Source organism: Pteropus vampyrus, unplaced genomic scaffold, assembly GCF_000151845.1.
Source record: "Pteropus vampyrus isolate Shadow unplaced genomic scaffold, Pvam_2.0 Scaffold80, whole genome shotgun sequence".
In the NCBI taxonomy this organism is placed as follows: Eukaryota; Metazoa; Chordata; class Mammalia; order Chiroptera; family Pteropodidae; genus Pteropus; species Pteropus vampyrus.
The window spans coordinates 5,827,398-5,834,068 of record NW_011888861.1 but is presented as its reverse complement, the minus strand read 5'-3'; positions in this window follow the sequence as shown (position 1 = coordinate 5,834,068).

Below are 6,671 nucleotides of genomic sequence, written 5' to 3'. Positions count from 1 at the left end.
GAGGGCAGCAGTCTTGTGTAAGCTGTTCCCTAACTTTGCAGGTGGCTTAAACTCTCACAGAATGAAAACAATGAAGGATGAAAATGAAAGCTAATAATGCAAGCTGCCAAAATATCCCTCTTAACTATATCTGTATTCATTTGTTCGCCAACTCAGCGAACACTTATCGAGCACATACTATATGTCCAATTCTATTCTAGTGCCTGAGACTAAAAGAAATAAATAGGACGCAGCCTTACATTCTAGTAGAGGAAATAAAATATAAAAAGCAAACAAATATGTGAAATAATGTCAGACTGTGAGAAGTACTATGGAGAAAAATAAAGCACGGCAAGTTGGTGGTAGAGGTTAGCTCTTTTATATGGGGTGGTTAAGAAAGCCTCTTCTGGAAATTTGAACAGACTTGACTGAAATAAAAGAAAAAAAATGGGCAATGATTCAAGGCCGGAAGGTTCTAGAAGGGTGGATGAGCAAGACCAAAGAAACAGGGGGAGCATGAGAACAGGGCACTCCAGCATAGATGTTACTGTAACACAAGGAATTCGCCCTATAGGAGGTTTTCTTCATGTCATCTTTGGAGGACTGTGGTGTACCTGTGAAGAATGTGGGTGAGAGAGAAGGCGTTTCTCCAAAGTGCCACAAATAAAGTCTGAGGCCAATTTCTCTGTTTGTTTTTGTGCAACTTGCTTAGATTGTGGTTTCTTCTTTGCAGTCAATAAGAGAATCATTTCACTTGCCTCTTGCCTCCCTCACAGAGGATGGGCCATGCTTCTAAGTGCTTCCAGTTTCTCAGAGGGGAAAAAAGAAAGTAGGAAAGTACAGGAATAAGAGTTATTTCTATTAATTTTGTTCATTAAACGAACAAATGAGCATGTAGCTGGAAAGTACAGGGTGACTAAGAAGTAGCCCAAAGGGAAAAACCTACTAGGGAAATTTCATTAAAAAACATAATTTACATATCTACAGTTTGGGTTTCCCTCTTAGCCTCTCTGTGGTTCTCAAAGTCCCTGGGTATGTGGGTGTCGAAGCTGGAAGTATGAGTGGTGGAGGGTACAAGTGAAGATTCTGTGGTTTTGTGGGAAGAGTTGTGGAGTGGGAGCCCAAGACCCTGTGGCCAGCTGATAAGTGCTTTCCAGATAAGACTATAATAGGGGCTGAGAGTCAGAAGGTCTTCTTTAAGAAAACTTGGCTGGTCACAAGGCTCAATAATTGGTAGCTGCTGTGGTAGATTTCCTGGCAGGATCAGTTAAAGTACATTGTTTTCTATCAAAAATCCTTCTCTTTATAGGAGGTCCAGAAGGCACCCTTGGGGCAAAGGGGAACCCTGCCTTCCCCATTTGTTGGACTTCCTCATCTGTCAAGTCAGTCAAGCCAAGAGGCAGGAAGCAAGGTAGAGAGATTGGAGGCGGCACTGGGCAGTAACCATGGGTTTTGCTTCCCATTCATCAGCAGCAGTCACCAGTGGGACTATTTCTAGTCAATCACAGGTATTTTTTGCATATGTGTGACATGCTCAGCATTTCACAGGTGTCTGAAAGACAGTACTAAAAATGCATTCACCGGCCCCTCCTGTGAGACTTTTACTTAAAGGGCATGACTTACTCTCATTTCCCTTTTCTCCTTATCCAACCTCTGCTTTCCCTGAATGCCCTCCTCACTAATGCCTTCCCTCCTTGTAGAACTGCCCTCCACTCCTTATGCCACATCTCTCACTTCCAGCTTCAGACCTTCAGGAGAAAAACTGTGTCGAATCGAGAGACAAAGCAAGGTCTACTTTAAGAAATAGTGTCTTCCCATATAAACTTTTTGAGAATAGTTTTTTCCTATGCACAACCTACATGCTACTTAGTGAACATTTAATAGTGAACTAAAACTTCCTCCTCTCCATGCCCATCCTCCTTGTGCCCCTTCCTCGAGAGGTGCAGTTGAGGAGAACTAACATCATTAATAGTTATATTAGAAGAACTTTCTCCTTCCCTGGCCTCCAAAATCTGAACAGGTTCTCAAATGTCTGAGTTCCAAATGTTATGACATGCTCTACTGGCAAGCTCTCTGAGAGAAATAAAATAACAAAGCCACAGTCTTGACACACTTAATAAAAAGAAGGGAGGGTTTGAGAGTGAGCAGAAGTGGTGACGGCACTGGCTCTCTTGTTTCATGCCCAAGGTTAATGTATGCCTGCCAACGGCAGTGAGAACACGTAACCACAATGTTTTCTAATGATTCCGAGGTTTTCTCTTTTTAAAGTAACAGAGCAGAAAGACACGAAAGTGACAGCTCGTGGTTTCAGAAAGACAATAAACACTTCATTTGTATTCTCTTTTCCTTTCCCAGTGAAAATGAAGATCAACCTAGCTGTAAACTCCTCTCACTTGTTCAAGGAAGACTCCAAGTTAGCACTGGGAGCTGTTGCTTTTCCATAACCACCTCCACTTCAGCTATACAATGTGAAATTATTTTTTAAATTGTAATGTGGCCTGTAGTTAACCTGAGAATGTCTCATAAGGAATGGCCTTCCCAGAAATATGTTCATACTTTGGTATAAGGGACTGTTTAGAAGACGAGGAAGAATATGCTAAGTGTGAAAACATGCTTGGATATTTCAGTAGGTTAAGAGGGAGTTGCTGTGAAGTCACATTTTTAGGCTATTAATAGATTGGGTATTTTTTATTTTAAGCAATATGGTTTTCCATGTAATACAAAAAAGTACTTTTTGCAAATTTCTAGAAATAATGAATGAAGTCTCACTAATATCTAGCCGTATCTGCAAGAGAGTAAGGGCAATCTGGAGGGTCCAAATGAAGAAAGAGCTTTGAACTTTCACGACTGCCTCTGGGGCTGCTGAGGGTGGAGAGGAGGAAAGAGTGGAGTGGGTGTAGGTGGGGATGAGCAGTTGTCCAGGCTTGGGAGCTGACTGTGGAATCAAGGAGCTTAGGCTTTAATGACCATCAGGACCACAAGAGGAAGCCTAGGACCTAGGAGGATAGAAAGTTGGAACTGAGATCTTCCCTAGTGTAAGGATGAACTAAAAACAATTGCTTACTCACACAGTGAGATGACAAGAAAGCTTGTATTAAAAAACAAAACAAAACAAAACAAAAAACCTCCCCTTAACATTCATAATCATAGAGGTGCCCTCACATGGATATGATTAAATTTATATTACTAGAGTGATCTAGGACACACCCCACCAAGAGATTAGTAAAAAATGCTGTCACAGACTAGTAATACCTATGGGATACCTTGTTGAAACAAACATAAAATCTCTCTAGGAGGTCACATCCTATACCCAGACCCTTCAAAATTCCCCTATATGAAGTCCCAACTAAACGTTACTTTACGATAAAAAATTACGAAATACACTCTAAAACAATCCATAAAAAACAAGTTAGCAAACAAAACAAAAATAAATATTAGAACCCTCAAGGCTTTAGATAATATAAATATCAGGTAGATTCTAAAATAAACATTTTTAAAAGTTATGCAAGTCATAAAAGAAGTAATAAAGAACACAATAAAAGAACAAGATACCATCGAAAAAGACCAAAAGATCACATGGAGTTAAATAAGCAATCGAATATAACTTCAGAAATTTAAAAAATGACAATTTAAAACTTAATATGTTAAACCAAAGATTATATATCGTTGAATAAATCACTAGTGGATAAAAAGATAGACCTGGGGAATATTCAGAGGCCTGCATAGAGAAATGAAGAGAGACAACGAATGGAAGAAGAGCTTACTGACATGGAGTGTGGAATGGGAGGGCCCAATACACATCTATCAGGTGTTCCAGAAGGAAACAACAGAGATAATGGAGGGCAAGCAATATTTCAAGAGAATAAAGGGGAATTCTTCAGAATTAATAAAAACTACAAACCTTAGCAAGTTGATAATACAAAATTATCTACTAGACATAACATAAGATAGCTAAAACGACACTATGTAGAAAGACAAGATCTTAGAAACACTTGTAGGTAAAAGACCTATTGCCTTCAAAGGAAAAAGTATCAGATTGTTCAGAACTTTGCAACAGCAACAACAGAGCCAGAAGACAGTGGAATAATACAGTCAGAGTTCCAAGAAAAAATAACCATCAACTTACATTAAAATTGAATTATTTAAGAATATGAGCAAAATAAACATTTTCAGATAAATGAAAAGTGTTTACTATTAACAGATCTTTGCTGAAAGAATTATTCAAGACTGTATTTCAGAAGAAATTTACTCTAAAAAGAAGCAGTGAGATAAATGATATTAGATAGAGTTGAACAAGTATTTAATATATAAAAAAGACTAATTGGGGAATAGGAAAAAAGGTGGAATGAAGGCACTGGGCACAAATAAAGTGTCATAGTTATAATTAGAGTAGACAAATTTGTCTTTGAAGGCAAAAAAAAAAGGAATATTAGGGAAAAAACAGTCAATAAATAAAGACAAAAAGGAAAAATTTACTGACTGGGAAGAGATAATTATGAAAGCATCTAAAACACAGCATCAAGTTATATGAGACAAAGAGTTGATAAAATTTCAAAGATAAACAATTGCATAGTCAAAAGGAGATTTAAATACATCTCTTTCAGTAATTAATACTTTGAGATGACCAAAAATTAGTAAAGATACAGATCTGAACAACACAATGAGCAAGAGACCCACGTGGAGAATGCACGTTCTTTCCAAGAACACATGACACATTTATCAAAAGATCGCATATTAGACCATAAAGCATTTTCTCGTTAAGCAGCAAAGAATCATACAGACCACATTTTTTTTTAACATATTCAAGTGCTAGACCACAAAAGCAACAATGAAAACCTAACCATATATTTGGATTTTGGCCAGGGGAACCCTCTAAATATTTATGACTAAAAAGTGTCTTAATAGAGGGTCTAAGAACAAATTGTTAACATTAATAAGAAAGGTCAGCAAGATCACTGGCTATACAAAAGTAAATTTTTATTTGCTGGCAATAAGCCAGTAGGAAAATATACTTTGTAAAATATACAGGATATGTGAAAATAGCAACCAAAAAATATAAAGGTACTAGGAATAAATTTACCAAAACATGTAGAAAACTTTTATGTATGAAATTTTAAAAATTCCTGAAGATGTAAATAAATGGAAATATACCCAATATCGATGACTTTGTAGACTCAATTTCTAAAGATGTTAATTTTCCGCAGTTTATAAATTAAATATGTTCCTATTAAGATTCAAATGAGGTTTTCGAGGTTCACAAGTTGATACTAACATGTATAAGATAGAGCTGAGAACCAAGATGCCAGGACAATTGTGAAAAGGAAGATCAATACATGAGGGCTCACTGAGTCCACCACCATAGCAAGACTTAACTGTAGTTTAATTAAGTAATAAGAAAGCATGATATTAGCATAAAGAGATACACAATAGAGTCTAGAAACAAGCTTATACACATATGGAAAGTTGTATATAACAGAGATGCTATTTAAAATCAGTGGGGGAAATAAGAACTTCTAGCAAGCAGCATTGGAACAATTAGTTATCCTTATGGAAAAAATAAGTTAGTTCCTTACATCGAACCATATTTAAATGGATTAAAGACTTACATATGACAAAGCATGATTTTAAAAGTTTTGGAAGAAAATGAAGGAGAATGTTTTTGTAATCTCAGGGTAGGAAACAGTTTCTTAAACACAATACCCGAAGCACAAACCCTAAATAAAAAGATTAATAAATTCGATCACATTAAAATATTTTTAAAAAATCCCTTTGTACATTAAAGATACAAACAAAGTAAAAATTACAAATCTTAGACTTGGAGAAGATATTTGGCATGCACATAACCAAGAAAGGATTTGGCTCAGAATTTATAAACAGCTCCAAAGGAAAAGGTCAGACGATGGGAATGGGCAATCCTCAAACAGACACCCAATGGCCTCAAAAACCTAAGAAAACATCTTCCTCCCTCCTAGTAAGCAATGTCATGTAAACTAAACAAAGAGAAACTGATATTTTCCACTCATTATATTGGCAAAAAAAAAAAAAAAAATCCAAGCCCTGCTGAGGGGAGCATAAATGGGCACTCATTTTGGAAGGAAGATGACAATCTCTAATAATGTGGTGAGATTGCTGGGCCAGAGGATTCGAACATCCCCAGCTTCATATAACGTTGTTTACAACAATGAAAAATCGGAAGAGAGCTTAAATGCCCAGGTATGGGATCTAGCAAGGAACAGATGTTCTGTTAAGAATATATTGCAAACAGATGTGTTTGATTCTTTTATTTTTATATCTATTTTTGTATGCCTAAAAATATCCTAATTAAAAAATTAGCTTGGAGAGAGTTATGAAGAAAAGGCACTTAAACATAGCTGGTGTAACAGTCAACTGGTATAACCACTTCCAAGGGTAAGTTAAAAGTTCACTGTGGTGCTGTTCTTTTTAACTGCTTGAGCGGACAAAGGTGGAAGTTTGATTAACATTTATGTTGGCAAGAGTGCTGGGAAACAGGCACCCTCATACATTGCAGGTGGGAATAGAGATTGATGACACCTCAATAGAGGTAATTTTGGCATTATTTAACCGAACTGTAAATTCCCTTTGACCTAGCATGATTTCCTCTAGGTACTTATTCAGAGAAAATAACCACTATTAGAGCAAAGGTTTATCTACACTAAAGTTCATCTTAGTAA